The sequence below is a fragment of the Scyliorhinus canicula genome, chromosome 27, assembly GCF_902713615.1.
Source record: "Scyliorhinus canicula chromosome 27, sScyCan1.1, whole genome shotgun sequence".
NCBI classification, from domain to species: domain Eukaryota; kingdom Metazoa; phylum Chordata; class Chondrichthyes; order Carcharhiniformes; family Scyliorhinidae; genus Scyliorhinus; species Scyliorhinus canicula.
The window spans coordinates 4,716,774-4,733,871 of NC_052172.1; the positions used below are offsets into that span (position 1 = coordinate 4,716,774).

General features: G+C 48.4%; 1 long non-coding RNA gene across 1 annotated transcript in view; it reads left to right on the forward strand.

Annotated features, from left to right (window-relative positions):
* Positions 1–17,098, forward strand: part of LOC119957922 — a 96,950-nt gene that overhangs the window by 69,570 nt on the left and 10,282 nt on the right. The window contains exons 3-4 of the long non-coding RNA XR_005458944.1: positions 504–572; positions 11,078–11,171. This is a non-coding gene — a long non-coding RNA (uncharacterized LOC119957922). The remainder of the gene's footprint in view (positions 1–503; positions 573–11,077; positions 11,172–17,098) is intronic.

The following is a 17,098-nucleotide window of genomic DNA, read 5'->3' on the forward strand; positions in this document are numbered from 1 at the left end:
GCGTGGCCGTAAAATTTTACGAGCCACGCTATTCTCCGCACCGTCGGGAGTGCGGAGAATCTCGCCCCATATGTTTTGCAAACTGCCCTCTCAGCATATCCTGCCAAGTTAAAAAAACCTTTGCACATGCACCCCCCTCTGTCCCTGTACACTTACTAAAGCTGGGCCATTTAACCGATTGCCGCTTCCTATTCTTTCTGCCAAAATATATCATCCTACACTTCTCTATATTAAGTTGTATTTGCCGCTTGCCTGTCCATTCTGTTAGCCAATCTACATCCCGTTGAAGCTGATTGGTGTCATCTTCACTGTCAACTACACCTCCAAGTTTCCAATCATTGGCAAATTTTGAAGTTTTACTTAAGACAACCAATATTCAAATCATGTATGGGCATCAAAAGAAATCAAGAAACATTTGTACCGGTTAATTCACAAAACCGCCTTGTATATTAAAGATGGAGAAGCCATAGTGGTAAACATTTGTTTTGTTGTTGCTCCTGCAGAGGAACTGGGTCCCGGTGACAACACGGAGACATCTATCATTCACAACTATTTTGCAGACATTTAATGAAGTAAGGAAACTGTTTTGAAACTTTGGGCAACTTAGATGAATCAATAGCGAACACCTGTTAAGTGAATGTATCATTTGTTCATGCATCACCAAATTCTCTTGAAGCATTTTCTAAGTTTGACTTTGTTAGCTATTGCGATCTCAGACCAGACCCCAACAGTTGCTAGTATACCGGAAACCCCAATATTTTATTTAAATTGTAAAGACTGTGAGGAGAGGATATTTCGCTCCAGGAGTGATTCCACGCAAAAATAAGAATATGGGGCGGGACTCTCCGACACCCACCCCCGGGCCGGGTTGGAGAATCGCCGGGGGTCGGTGTGAATCCTGCTCCCACCGTCCTCCGAATTCTCCAGCCCCCCAAAAATCGCACTAGCGTGAATCACACCGCCCTCCTCGGAGTATGGAGGGGACTGGCGCGACTCAATGGGCCCCAGGGCCGCCCGAATTCTCCGGCCCACGATGGGCCGAAGTCCCGCTCGTTTTTTGCCAGTCCTGTCGGCCTAAATTAGAGTAGGTCCTTACCGGCGGTACATGGTGGCGCGGACGGCCTCCGGGGTTCTTTGGGGGACGCGGGGGGATCTGGCCCCGGGAAGTGCCCCCGCGGTGGCCTAGCCTGCGATCGGGGCCCACCGGCGGCTGTAGCGGTCCGCCATTGCCGGTGTGGAAACAAAGCCCTCTGCGCATGCGCAGGGATGACGCCAGCACACGCTGGCGCTCCCGCGCATGCGCCAACTCGTGCTGGCCAGCGGAGTCCCTTCGGCGCTGGTTGGTGTGGCGCCAAGCCCCTTTCCCACCGGCCGGCGGGGCGCAAACCACTCCGGGGCGGGCCTAACCCCTGAAGGTGCGGAGGATTCCGCACCTTTGGGGCGGCCTGACGCCGGAGTGGTTCACGCCACTCCTCGGCGCCGGAACCACCAGCCCCGCCGGGTAGGGGAGAATTCTGCCCTTAGTATATTAGAAACGAACTTCATTGCTAACTTCAATATCATAGCTTACAATTACCAGTTAAGCAATGTTTAACAATGCAATGAAACAATAACTGCTATCTTTATCTCCATTCGATTAACACCCATCTCCAGTCAAAATCCACTTTCAAATAGAGTTAGCAGACCCAGGGATACTTGTTTATTAGAGATGCCTTGGATACCCAGCTTTGAGAAAGAGATATCCTTCAGGTACAGCTTGCCGATTCTTGCCTGTCTCAAACTACTGTTTAACCTTCCAGCCTTTGAGAAACTGCTCTTGCCCCGTTCACAGCAAATCGTTAACCAACTCTTCAGGGAAAAACTGCTCCTTTTCACAGGTGGACCCAAACTCACTGTTTTCAGAGAAGCTGCTTATCTGTCCACATCCCTATCTAAAATTGAACTTCAAAACTGAAAACTCAACACCTGGCTGCTTCAGCAGGATCCAATCATCACCTGTTACCGGGCAGAATATGGCCCTTTGGCCAATTAATTGGCCACCAGTCAACCAATCGAACTGAGTCCCACCCCATCTTTTGGGTGCCACAAAGTCTGAGTTCTGTTGTCCAAAACTAGCAGAGTGTATTATGTTGTAACTTTTGAATTCCTTTCTTCCTCTGCTCAACCTAAAGGCATGTGTCCATTTAGCATCCATGGATTAAAATGATAATGGCCAAAAAATTAAAAAAGTGGAAATGGGTGAATGAGCATGGAAGTTCCACATGTTTGCATGGGGCAATGAGGTGTCATTGTATTTTTGGGGAGGGCAAGCTTGGCATCGGGGGTGGTTGGGGGACATGAAGTGACATGGGTGGTGAAGATGAGGGCTGGAGGGCCTTTCTGTTTAGCATGAGGTGGCATGGATGGGATGGGGAGGAGGGCTGGGGGCCTTACATTTCTCATTATAAACAGAACAAAGTCCCACATCACTGAGAGGGTTGCCTTTTAAACAGCTCAGCTCTGCGCCCGGCAGCCCCTATGGGCTCCAAGTTGTTCCCGCTTTATCTGCCGGCCCGCAGCCGGAATGAATATTCCCTCCTTGCGGACGCTTTCTCCTGAGCCAGACAAACCCAGCCAGGTATTTCCCAACTCCTGCCATCTGCCTCGAGGATGAAAATCCAGGCTTATTTCGTTAGTGCGAATGTTCCTTTGACTGAGAACAAGAGAGAAGATGGCTAATTTGAAACGGTGCCCAAGTTTGAAGAATCATTGAGAGAATTGGAAGTGATGTTCACTTCCCAGCAAGTGGTCCATTTCTGTGCCAATTAAAAATATCACAGAAATTACCTTCCTTGTATAAACACTAATCTTTTATATTTGTGCACAAATGTTTGGGTTCCACACTGCTTATCATAACAAAGTGCTGAACCATGAGGTATTTATGCTGGACAATTCAAACGCTGCATTTTTACATTATTGTGTCTAATTCCATTGAGACTTCTATACTGCAAAGAATTAGTCATTTTGGCAGATGTGACGTAAACCGATCTGATGTCAAATAAATCGAGATTGACTCATGGTGAGACTCAGTAGCTGGGATCTTTCCAAGAGGTATGTCGCCCCCAGTTCCAGGCCCGATAAATCTAGATTGACTCATGGTGAGACTCAGTAGCTGGGATCTTTCCAAGAGGTATGTCGCCCCCAGTTCCAGGCCCGAAAAAGTGGGTTCCGAGCAACAGGGGCTGGGGTGGGTGTGCGTGATTGAACTGGCAGCAACAAAACAGAAGGCTGCTGTCCAGTTAGGAACGACACTCGCATCTCAGAATTGCCGGCTTCGCCTGGCAGATAGGCAATGCCACTGATGGAGGTGGCTGTGGCAGCAGAGACAAGAAGAAATGCCCTCGAAGGCCAGGTGAGATGTTTTTTTTCTAATGGGCCTGGCTGGCCATGTGGTCGGCACTGCGGCCTCCCAGCGACCCAGGTGCGATTCCAGCCTTGGGTGACTGTCTTTGTGGAGTTTGCACCTTCTTCCCATGTCTGCTTGGGTTTATAAACATAGTACAGCACATACAAGCCCTTCGGCCCACAATAGTGTGCCGACCATTTATCCTACTCCCCTTCAATTTACTGCTGTCCATGTGCCTGTCCAAGAGACGCTGAAATATCCCGAATGACTCTGACTCCACCACCTCTGCTGGCTGTGCATTCCACGCACCCGCCACTCTTGTGTAAAGAACCAACCTCTAACATCTCCCCTATACCTTCCTCCAATCACCTTAAAATTGTGTCCCCTCGTGACAGCTATTTCAGCCCTGGGGAAAAGTCTCTGGCTATCCACTCTATCCATGCCTCTCATCACCTTGTACACCTCTATCAAGTCACCTCTCTTTCTTCGCTCCAGTGAGAAAAGCCCTAGCTCCCTCAACCTTTCTTCATAAGACATGCCCTCCAGTCCAGGCAGTACCCTATCCAAAGCATCCACATCAGGGGTGGGCAAACGTTTCCGTGCAAGGGCCACATTCAGAAATTCACAATTTTAAAGGGCTGCATAGTATATTAATTAATAGTCCCGGTTGTAACCAATTAGCGTGCGGCAGATACCTCAGCGCTTCCCCCGGCGGCATCCTGCCTTTAGCCCTCTTTTTCTCTACTTTTCAAAAATGGCGCTTCACCCGGTTATGATTCTGGGCGCCTCATATAGAACATAGAACAGTACAGCACAGAACAGGCCCTTCGGCCCTCGATGTTGTGCTGAGCAATGATCACCCTACTGAAACCCACGTATCCACCCTATACCCGTAACCCAACAGCCCCCCCCCCCCCCCAAATTAACCTTATTTTAAAAATAAACCTTATTTTTAATGAATTTAACTTTGGTGGGCCGCCTAAAGACCTTTGGCGGGCCGCATGCGGCCCGCGGGCCATAGTTTGCCCACCCCTGATCCACATCCTTCCCATAATGAGGCGACCAGAACTGGACACAATATTCCAAGTGTAGTTGAAGCAGGGTTTTATAAAGCTGCAGCAAAACCCCGCGGCTCTTAAACTCAATCCCCCTGTTAATGAAAGTCAACGCACCACACGCCTGCTTAACAACCCTATCAACCTGCGTGGCAACTTTGAGGGATCTATGTACGTGGACCCCAAGATCCCTCTGTTCCTCCACACTTACAAGAATCCTGCCTTTAACCCTGTATTCAGCATTTAAATTCGACCTTCCAAAATTAATCACTTCACATTTATCAAGGTTGAACTCCATCTGCCACTTCTCAGCCCAGCTCTGCATCCTGTCAATGTCTTGCTGTAACCTGCAACAACCCTCAACACTATCTACAACTCCCCCAACCTTGGTGTCATCGGCAAACCATTCCTTATCCAAGTCATTTATAAAAACCACAAAGAGCAGAGGTCCCAGAACAGATCCTTGCGGGACACCACTGGTCACCGACCTCCAGGCGGAATACTTTCCATCCACTACCACTCGCTGTCTTCTTTCGGCCACCTCCGGGTGCTCTGGTTTCCTCTCACAATCCAAAGATGGGCAGGTTAGGTGGGGTTACAGGGATAGGGCGGTGTGGACGGGGGAGTGGGCCTCGATGGGGTTCTCTTTTGGAGGGTCCGTGCAGACTCGACTGGCCGACTTCTGCACTTTAGAATTCCCAATGAATGGAGGAACAAATGCCATAGTCATGGGTATTGCCGCAGTAGAGGGGGGGGGGGTGCTCTGTCAGATAAGGAAGTCCCCATTGCTTCCCCCCCTCCCCCAACCACCATGCTCTCAGGAATCTGGTGGGAAATCATGGTTATCAGCAAGTTTCCCCAAGTGATAAGATTTCACCCCAATGCAAGTAAATTGCCAGTGGGCCCGTGTTGTGGTCATGAATTAGTCGATTAATTGGAATTTCTTCCTTGCTGCTGCCATTCCCACCATCCTGATGCCTTTCACCGAAATACGACAAAGCACCCCACCTCCCAGGCTGCCTTCAACTGGCTGGTAAAATTCAACTCGATATGTGTTTGCCAATAATATGGAAGTTTTGTCTTTGAATACAAAATGCACAATCCAAAATGTGAAATGGCAGCACGGGTAGCACAGTGGTTAGCACTGTGCTTCACAGTTCCAGGGTCCCAGGTTCGACTCCCGGCTTGGGTCACTGTCTGTGCGGAGTCTGCACATCCTCCCCGTATCTGAGTGGGTTTCCTCCGGGTGCTCCGGTTTCCTCCCACAAGTCGCGAAAGATGTGCTTGTTAGGTGAATTGGGCATTCTGAATTCTCTCTGTGTACCCGAACAGGCGCCGGAATGTGGCTACTAGCAGATTTTCACAATAACTTCATTGCAGTGTTAATGTAAGCCTACTTGTGACAATAAAGATTATTTTCTATATTATTATATGTGGTCAAATGTATAAGGCTTGGCTGAGATCGCCTCTCATTCTTCCAAACTCCAATGAGTATAACCCCAAACTACTCAATCTTTCCTCATAAGACAATCCCTCATCTGAGGTTCTAACCCAGAATCAAGGAGGTGCACAAGCGATTCCTGTGCACAATTATTCTTTTGATCTTCGCTGTCTACGACATGGCACAGGTTGGAAGTTCACAAGAGTGTGGGTGATCAAGTCCAAGTCCATCATTAAGGGGCTGGTTTAGCTCACCCGGCTAAATCGCTGGTTTTTAAAGCAGGCCAGCAGCACGGTTCGATTCCCGTACCAGCCTCCCCGGACAGGTGCCGGAATGTGGCGACTAGGGGTTTTTCACAGTAACTTCATTGAAGCCTACTCGTGACAATAAGCGATTTTCATTTCATTTTCATTTTCATTTCAATGGCTTTGTACATCAATCCTCCAAAATTCTGCCATTAGACCCTGAAGAAAACCTTCACTGAATGTTTTTAACATAGTTTATTCACGACAGAGAATCAAGCAGAGGTTGGGGCAGAGACGGTTACTACAGCAACACACATTCCACATAATGATAGTTTGTTGGTTGCAGCCTTAAACTCTCTCGCAAGTTTTGAGATTCAACCCTACTAATACGAGCCTGCTGGAAGCTAATTACATGCTTTCTCATTTAGGAGATAGAGCAGGATGTGAAGAGAATGCCCTGTGACACTGTAGTGTTCTGCCCCTGAACTTCAAGAAATATTTTTCAACGCATTTACAGAAATAAACAATCTCAGAATCACAGAATCTCTAAACTGCAGAAAAAATAAAATGAAATGAAAATCGCTTATTGTCACGAGTAGGCTTCAATGAAGTTACTGTGAAAAGCCCCTGGTCGCCACATTCCGGCACCTGTCGGGGGAGGCTGGTACGGGAATCGAACCGTGCTGCTGGCCTGCTTGGTCTGCTTTAGTCCGAAGATGTGCGGGTTAGGTAGATTGGTCATGCTAAATTGCCCGTAGTGTCCTAAAAAAAGTAAGGTTAAGGAGGGTGGGGTTGTTGGGTTACGGGTATAGGGTGGATACGTGGGTTTGAGTAGGGTGATCATTGCTCGGCACAACATCGAGGGCCGAAGGGCCTGTTCTGTGCTGTACTGTTCTATGTTCTATGTTTAAAAGCCAGCGATTTAGCCCAGTGAGCTTTTGGCCCATCAAGTCAGCACTGGCTCTCTGAAAGAGCATTCAACCTCGTACCACTCTCCTGCCTTGTCTGTAACTCTGCACATTACTGATTTTTGGGTAGCAATCCAATTCCCTTTAGAATACCTTGATCAAACCTGTCTCGGGAAGTTCATTCCAGACTCCAACCATCCTTTGGGTGAAAAGATTTTTCTTCACATCACTTCTATTTCCTTTGCCCTTTATTTTAATAATGAGAAAGGCGTTAATTTTTAAAAAGAAAGTCTAATGGCAGCATTTTAGAGGATTAATGTAGAACGCCATAGAATGATGGACTTCGACTTAATCACCCACACTCTTGCGAATTTCCAATCTGTGTCATGTCATAAAGAAGATAGGGAAGTTCAAAAGAATAATTGTGCACAGGAATCTCTTGTGAACGTCCTTGATTCTGAATTAGAACCTGGAGCTGGTTTAGCACAGTGGGCTAAACAGCTGGCTTGCAGCAATGCAGAACAAGACCAGCAGCGTGGGTTCAATTCCCGCACCAGCCTTCCCGAGCAGGCGCCGGAATGTGGCGACTCGGGGCCTTTCATAGTAACTTCATTGAAGCCTACTTGTGACTATAAGCAATTATTATTATTTTTATTATTATGTGGGATTGTCTTATGAGGAAAGATTGAGTAGTTTGGGAAGATGCTCATTGGAGTTTAGAAGAATGAGAGGTGATCATAGCCAAGCCTTATTATGTATTCTTGGCTCAGTCCAGATATCCATTAGCCTGTTGAAGCTGCTACACCCATGGCATTGGTTGATTGGCAGCTGGATCTATTTCTCAATTGCTCAATGTTTATCGACACAACAGATGTCACGTGCTTGCAGTTTCTCTCACTGATACTTTAAAGGCCAGGTTGATTGTTACTATTATAGGGCTGTGGTGAAAGCAGACTTTTAAAGTAGGTTATGAATGAATTACATTTTTTAAAAAGCTCTTTACACATGCCAATCCTACTATAGGGTTCATTGGTTCTGTACAGAGTGTACACTGGGTGAATGGGCATGGAAGTGCCATAGATTTACTGTATGGATGATATGAAGGTGGTTAGAGGGGTATAGGTTGCCATGGGGGTATGAGGTGCCATGGAGAAATGGGTGGAGGGGCATAGTTTAGCATGGGGGATATGTATCGGATGAGGAGCTGTGAGAACTAGAAGATTGTTTTCTGTTTTATTGCATTTATTACAGCTGTGACAATGTCCCAGAACAATTGAACAGCCTGCCTCCACACTCAGAATTGCCGGTGGCTGTCTTCGGACTCTTTCCAGGTGCGGTGGGCCCAATGCCAGCACACACCCCTACTGTGGGAATTCCACCTACGCAGGTATTTTCGGGCCGAGTCAAGAAATTCTGACTCTTGCTGCCCACCTCGAGGGTGAAAATCCAGCCCAAGGGATCTCCCGTTTCAGCTGGAGATGAGGAGGAATTTCGTCTCTCAGACAGACATTAATCTTTGGAATTCCCTTCCTCAGAGAGGGGGTACAGGCAGGACAGTGAAGTTAAGGTCACAACCAAATCAGCCATAACCTTATCGAATGGTGGAGTGGGCTTAAGAGGCTGCATGGCCTACTCTTTCTTATTCATAGAATCCCTACAGTGCGGAAGGAGGCCATTTGTCCCATTGAGCCTGTACTGACCCTCCAAAAGTGCACTCTACTTAGGCCCACTCGCCGGCCCTATCCCCATGACAGTGCATTGATCGTGGCCAATTCACCTAAATAGCGCATCTTTGGACACTAAGGGGCAATTTAACATGGCCAGTCCACTTAACCTGTATATATTTGGACTGTGGGAGGAAGTCGGAGCACACGGAGGAAACCCGCGCAGACACGGTGAGAATGTGAAAACTCCACACAGTCACCCAAGCCACTGAGTCTGCAACCTCAGAGTCCCTGTGGCCTCTCCCTAGATGAGGGGGCGGAGCCTCCCCCTTTAAGCCAGGGGCTCCTGGGACACAAATACCCCGGCCCAAGAGTGGGCCAGGAACGGGAGACCCTTCGGGAGTAGGATGTGTAATATAATAGGTAAAATCAATTTGAGATTTTCTTACAATTAGCGCATCCATGTGGTCACTCGCCTGGCGACGAGGGTAAAGTGGAGCTGCAGGAGACGCCATTTCCTCCAGCCCAGGCTCACATAGACTAGGCCTCAGGAGGCCTCCATCCATTCTTGCATGTGGTAGTTCTTTCGGCTCAACAACATTGTCGGTGACGAAAGGCAAACAGTGACCCTCCTCGCGGTCTGCGGGGCAGATACCTACAGTATCATCAAGAGTTTTAACTTTGTCAGATTCACCCGACACCTGCCAGTTTGCGGAGTCGCTTTCCTTGGTAAGCAACCATTTTGATCCGAAACCACCACCGATAGTCCGCCGGTTTTGCTTTCACACAACCACCCAAAACCAGGGAGAGCCTGTGACCAACTTCTTCGCCCGTTTATGAAAACTCGCCGTGTTCTGTGTAACCTTTACCAAGACCCTCAGAAACCGGTTGGTCTGTGGCACCTGCGATGTGGCGACCCAAGAACACTTGCTGGGGGAAATATATCTCGATTTGAAGACAACTGCAATGGCCTTGGTCAGGAAGGGCGCAGAGCACGGCTTCCAGGTGTTTAGTGGAATGGGAATCCTCAGCCTGGGGCGCCAGCTGGATGCAGATTGCCCCCTCCCCGTGCTGTAGTTCAGGACTCCCGCCATTGGGGACGCATGCCTCAAGGCCAGAACCAGCGTCAGCATTTTCCCGGCAAGAGACACCGGAACTCCTCCATGCCAGAAACCCCTGACCTGCTGGATGCACGCCCCAGTACCCAGAGAAACCGGCATATTGGACACCAGTGGGTAAGCTCGCCCGCCGCTACACCCCCAATGACTGTCCCAGGAGACGGCCCATTTAGTGGAACACCAGGCGGAGGGTGCCCGCCACCTCTATTGTATCTTGGCATCATGGGTGGCGCCCATACAGCTGACAGTCCAGACCAATGGGTTCTCTATCCAGATGGCACTCGATACCGGAGCCGCGGTCTCAGTAATCAGCGGCCGTACGTGCGACCGAGTCCGCTCGGGCATCTGCAGCTTGGCATTGCTGGACCCTGATGCACAGCTGGCAACATATGCGGCGAGCCTTTGGAGATCGCGGGCACAGTCAGCTTAATTTGGTAACTATAGGCGGAACGGCAGCACAGTGGTTAGCACTGTTGCTTCACAGCTCCAGGGTCCCAAGTTCGATTCCCGGCTTGGGTCACTGCCTGTGCGGAGTCTGCACGTTCTCCCTGTGTCTGCGTGGGTTTCCTCCGGGTGCTCCGGTTTCCTCCCACAAGTCCCGAAAGACGTGCTGTTAGGTGAATTGGACATTCTGAATTCTCGCTCTGTGTACCCGAACAGGCGTCTGAATGGGGCGACTAGGGGCTTTTCACAGTAACTTCACTGCAGTGTTAATGTCAGCCTACGTGTGACAATAATAAAGATTATCTCTGCATACCTGACCTCATCCAAAGCTCTGCTGTCTGTGGTTTCAATTGCACCATATCCCATTTACATATCAATCATGTGCTCACCTACTTCATCGGCTCCCTGTCAAGCAACACCTTGATTTCAGTGTTCTCATCCTTGTTTTCAAATCTCTCCGTGGTCACGCCCTCCCTCTATCTGTGTCATTTCCCTAACCCCGCAACCCGCCGACATATCTGTGCTCCTCTATTTCTGGCCACTTGACCGTCTCCAGTTTTAATTGATGATCCAGTGGTGGCCATCACTAGTTGTCAAGATCCTGAGCTCTGGAAATTCCTCTCTAGGTCTCTCTCCCTTTCTGTCTTGCTTCCCCCCCCCCAAGACAATTCTTAAAAACAACCTCTTTTGGGTCATGTGACCGAAAATCTCCTTACATGGCTTGGTGCCGTATTCTCCGGTGAAGCAGCTTGGGATGTTTTATAATGTGAAGTGTGTTAAATATAAACTATTTTATATGTTTGGTGTAATTCTCCAGCCCTGAAATTGTGGTCAGCGCTCGCAGATGCGGTGTGTTCCGTTGGGAGGAAAACAGTTGTTTGCGAGGCGAAACCTGAAGTGGCAGGAATGTGGTGAGTTCTTGATTTGAGAAGAGTTTCATTTTTTTGTCCAAAATAGCACTTTGTTTAGCTAATATTCTGGTTAAAACGTTGACCCATTTACATTGGTCTAAGAGATTCTGGTTGATTATGTCAATGCCTGGAGTGAATGGGTTGTCCTATGAGGAAATGGCAGAGGAGCTAGGCCAGTGTTTTTCAAACTTTTTTTCTGGGGACCCATTTTTACCAACCCGGCCGACCTACGCGACCCACGCCGGCCGATCTTGCGACCCACACCGGCCAAGGTTCGCGACCCACGTCGGCCGACCTGCGCGACCCACACCGGCCGGCCTTCGCGTCCCACGCCAGCCGATCTGCGCGGCCTACCATTTTCTCTTAACCTTGTTTGTTACTGACAAAAATGGAGGAAATGGTTTTTGCGTCCCTTTGGCCCCAATTGTCGGCTGTTGTGCGCGGATTTGCGCGATCTGGAGCGCCACGACTGACGGCTCCGCGATCTTCCCGACACGCGCCCGCAGGTCGCGCCCCTGAGTTTGACAATGCCTGGGCTAGGTTTTGAACCCGAGGGGTCTCGACAGGGTGAATACGGCGAGGGGGATGTTTCCTCTCGTGGGAGGATCGACCAGGGCCCATTGTTTAAAAATAAGAGTGTCTTGTTACGCTCTAGGTGTAGCATAAGGTGTAGCACCTTGTGGTGCACTTGACAAAGGAAGGTTAAGACTTGGAGATAACTTCAACACGTTTATTAAACTATTTACACTTCTATTACTCGGGTTCAACACTATTGTAAATCCTACTATAGCTACCCAGACTGATTAACCAGACTGCTACAATCCACGTGGTGGGAGTGATATTGAATCAACCCTGTGTCTGTACTCACTGACTGTCTCCACTGCAAAGATGCAGATCATGTGTGTGGTGTCCTTTATATATGGGTTGGTGTAATGCCCTCCTGTGGTCGTGTCACCTCTGTGTGTATCGTGAATGCCCATTGGTCGTGTCCTATCTAACTGTTCTATTGGTTGAGTGTCTGTGTGTCATGTATCTGGTGCTCCCTCTAGTGTCTAGCTAGTCTACATAGAACATAGAACGATACAGCGCAGTACAGGCCCTTCGGCCCTCGATGTTGCACCGACATGGAAAAAATCTAAAGGCCATCTAACCTACACTATGCCCTTATCATCCATATGCTTATCCAATAAACTTTTAAATGCCCTCAATGTTGGCGAGTTCACTACTGTTGCAGGTAGGGCATTCCACGGCCTCACCACTCTTTGCGTAAAAAACCCACCTCTGACCTCTGTCCTATATCTATTACCCCTCAATTTAAGGCTATGTCCCCTCGTGCGAGCCACCTCCATCCGCGGGAGAAGGCTCTCGCTGTCCACCCTATCTAACCCTCTGATCATTTTGTATGCCTCTATTAAGTCACCTCTTAACCTTCTCTCTAACGAAAACAACCTCAAGTCCATCAGCCTTTCCTCATAAGATTTTCCCTCCATACCAGGCAACATCCTGGTAAATCTCCTCTGCACCCGTTCCAAGGTTTCCACGTCCTTCCTATAATGAGGCGACCAGAACTGTACGCAATACTCCAAATGCGGCCGTACTAGAGTTTTGTACAACTGCAACATGACCTCATGGCTCCGGAACTCAATCCCTCTACCAATAAAGGCCAACACACCATAGGCCTTCTTCACAACCCTATCAACCTGGGTGGCAACTTTCAGGGATCTATGTACATGGACACCGAGATCCCTCTGCTCATCCACACTACCAAGAATTTTACCATTAGCCAAATATTCCGCATTCCTGTTATTCTTTCCAAAGTGAATCACCTCACACTTCTCCACATTAAACTCCATTTGCCACCTCTCAGCCCAGCTCTGCAGCTTATCTATGTCACTCTGTAACCTGCAACATCCTTCCGCACTGTCTACAACTCCACCGACTTTAGTGTCGTCTGCAAATTTACTCACCCATCCTTCTGCGCCCTTCTCTAGGTCATTTATAAAAATGACAAACAGCAACGGCCCCAGAACAGATCCTTGTGGTACGCCACTCGTAACTGAACTCCATTCTGAACATTTCCCATCAACTACCACTCTCTGTCTTCTTTCAACTAGCCAATTTCTGATCCACATCTCTAAATTTACATTAACCCCTTGTGTAACTACAGTGATGCACATCACCACAAAGAGGTCACCCATTTGAGACGGAGATGAGGTGAAATCTTTGCTCTCAAGAGGGTGGGAATCCCTGGAACTCTCTTCCTGAAAAGCTGGTGGAAGCAGAGTCTTTGAATATTTTTTAAGGCAGAGGTGGATGGGTTCTGGGAAAGCAAATACAATTGGCAAAGCACATTCTCTATTCTTCACATTGTTCATGTTCTTGGATAACAGAGTCGGCAGCAATGGCTGGGTATACTCCGAGAGTATTCTTTCAACTCATCCTCATTCTTCTCTGGCCATTTTTTTTTAACTCCCCGCTGCATCAGCCGCCTGTTTGTTATTTTTAAATGTTTTCTCACAGTGTTAATAAGAACTAGCTCAGTTGTGTATTCAATTTATTGTCAACGCTGCTGTGGTTTTTATCTCCTACCCGCCTCCGACTCACAGAAAAGCACAGATGAAAGAGAATGTCTGAGTGCTGGGGACCTGACAATAAAACACATTGAATGATGGAAAGGCACAGTAGTTCCATCAGCATCTTGGCTTTTCATAGAATCCCTACAGTGCAGAAGGAGGCCCATTGCGTCTGCCCCAACTCTCTGAAAGAAAAACCCACCCAGGCCCACTCCCCCGCCCTTCCCCGTAACCCCACCTAACCTGCACATCTTTGGACACCAAGGGGAAATTTAGCGTGGCCAATCCATCTAACCTGCACATCTTCGGACTGTGGGAGGAACCCGGAGCACCCAGACGAAATCCACGCAGACACGGGGAGAATGTGCAGACTCCGCACAGACAGCCACCCAAGCCGGGAATCGAACCTGGGACCCTGGAGCTGTGAAGCTACAGTGCTAACCACTGTACGACCGTGCCGCCCAAAGGGTTGTGAATCTGTGGAACTCCCTGCCCAGTGAAGCAGTTGAGGCTTCCTCGTTGAATGTTTTTAAGGCAAAGATAGATAGATTTGTGAATAGTAAAGGAAGTAAGGGTTACGGTGAGCGGGTGGGTAAGTGGAGCTGATCCACAAAAAAAATCAGCTAGGATCTTATTGAATGGCGGAGCAGGCTCGAGGGGCCACGTGGCCTACTCCTGCTCCTAGTTCTTATGTTCTTATGAGGGACTTCAGTTACAGGGATGGATTGGAGAAGCCAAGGCTGTTCTTATTGGGGGGAGGGACGGTTCAGAGGAGGTTTATAGCGGCGTTCAGATTCATGGGCGCTTTAGGCAGATTGCGTGCGGTGAAACTGGGCAGATTGACAACAGATTTAAGATTGATGAGCAAAACAAAATCAAAGGTAGCATGAGGAAAAACATTTTCACACAGTGAGTGGTTAGGTTTGGATTGCACTGCTTCATAGGGTTTCAAAAACGAGTTGGATAAGCCCCTGAAGGAAGACTATTTGCGGGGGCTGTGGGGAGATTGCAGGGGTGTCACAGCACCTAAATTGCCTTTGCAGAGAGCCAGAACAGCATCGATGGGCGGAATGGCTTCCCTCTGTGCTGTAACTATTCTACGGTATAATTTCAGGGATGGGATGAGTTAATGCAGTAGGCAGAGTGAATAATTGCCTCGACAGGTAATTGTTTAAAAGTCTGGAGAAGAACATAGCCACAGGTGTGCTATAAAGGAAAATAAATGACAATCACTGAATCAAACCAGCAAGTTTCTAAACATGGCAAATGAAGTGGGAATTACATTCAGAGCTCCTTAGATTTTGTAATATATCACATTTACTGCATATGCACAGTTACACAACAATGCCTTCCTCCGCAGGGAACCTCAGCAAAAGCTGCTTTTTTTCTTTTATTCTTTCAGGAGGTGTGGGCGTCGTTGGCTAGGCCAGCATTTAATGTCCATCCCTAATCGCCCTTGTGGAAGTGGTTGTCCATGCTATGAGGCGAATTTGAGCCCACACTGACGTCCGTGGGAGCGGAGGTACGGGTGGAAAATCTCGCGAGAATCTGGTAACGTGATTCTCGCTGGAGGGGCTGGTTTAGCTCACTGGGCTAAATAGCTGGCTTTTAAAGCAGACCAAGGCAGGCCAACAGCACGGTTCAATTCCCGTACCAGCCTCCCCGAACAGGTGCCGGAATGTGGCGACTAGGGGCTTTTCACAGTAACTTCATTGAAGCCTACTCGTGACAATTAGCGATTTTCATTTCATTTTCATTTCCCAATTCCAATTTTCTATTTCAGGGACTCGAGGCTTGGCGGGAAATCCGGTCTGTGCAACTGGAGGGTTGCATGCCAGATTTTAGTGTGAGCCAGACACTGCCAGATTCTGTTAAGATTCCGCCCTCCGGAATACAGCAGGACCCCAATTGGCACTGCACCGCTAGGGAGTGTAAAACACAGTCTGTTGCCCCTAAAGCTTTGGAAAATCTACCAAAGATGGAAAAATTATTTTTAACTAATTGTGAAACTACACCAGCATCATATTCTGCTGGAGTCCAAGGAGGAACTGTAGAAAAATACTCACCGGTGATGTTAAATAACCACCGTCCTCTTCAAACAGAGGTAGGTTGTCATCATCGGCAGTCAAGACTCTTTATTTATGATTCTGAAGGTTGTGGGTTTGTCCCACCCCAGAGACCTGAGCCCATAATCCATTCTGACCCTTGAGAGGAGACCAATGAGGGAGCGCCGCACTGTCGGAGGTGCCCTCTTTCTGATGGCACGTTAAACCGAGGTCCTGCCCTTCCCTCTCAAGCGGGCGTGAGAGATCCTTTGGCACTATCCAAAGAGAAGCCGGGGTTAACCTTCCACTGACATCCTAAAATAACGGCCAGGGTTCTGTGTTCCCACCGGCAGCGCACCTGAACCCGCGGGTTTCCCGGCAGCGTAAGGTGGCTTCAACGGGAGATCCCGTTATTAAGTAGGGCTCTTTAACATGGAAAAGTGCCGTGGTGTTATGCATATGCACATTAATGTATATAGTTATCGATACGACCTCCGACCAGCAGGTGGTGAATGAGAGACACCATGTGGCACCAGAGATACGGCAGTTGGCAGTAGGTTGTACTGGAGGACAGTCACATTAGAAGTAGTTCCAGGAGAGTTCAATTATTCATTACCATCTTCTGTATGATAGTTTGTCAGTTATCTTTCCATTTGCTCACTTTGTTAATAAACTATATTACCAGTCAAAGAACTAGATGTTCTGTGTGCATCTTTATTATGGCCACAAAAAAGAACATAACAAGCGGCAGAGAAATTATTCTGATTGGGGAGAGAGAGGTGCTGTGCATTATTTTGAACCCAATCGACAACATGAGCAAGGAGTACAACAGTACGTTTCCACAGTTTGCTCAATCAGTGACCTGAAATGTTTGTTAACTGTTTCTCTCTCCATAGATGCTGCCTGACCAGTTGAGTGTTTCCAGTAGCTTCCCGTTATTGTTTCAGGTTCACAGAACCTGCAGTACTTGCCACTTGACATCATTGTGTGGTATGTTCATAACAAAGACAAAGAGTGTTTGGCAGACGCTTTATTCATGGACATGGGGGTCCTTCAATTTTGCAACATTAAATTCCCGAGGGTGGAGGAGGGACAGGTGGAGGGACTGGGGGCGCCGGTTGAGCTGGAGGAGCTGGTGAAAGGGATAGGGAGCATGCAGTCGGGGAAGGCGCCGGGGCCGGATGGGTTCCCGGTCGAATTCTATAAGATGTATGCAGCCTGTTGGACCCCCTGTTGGTTAGGACCTTCAACGAGGCAAGGGAGGGGGGGCTCTGCCTCCGATGATGCCTCGGGCGCTGATTTCCTTGAT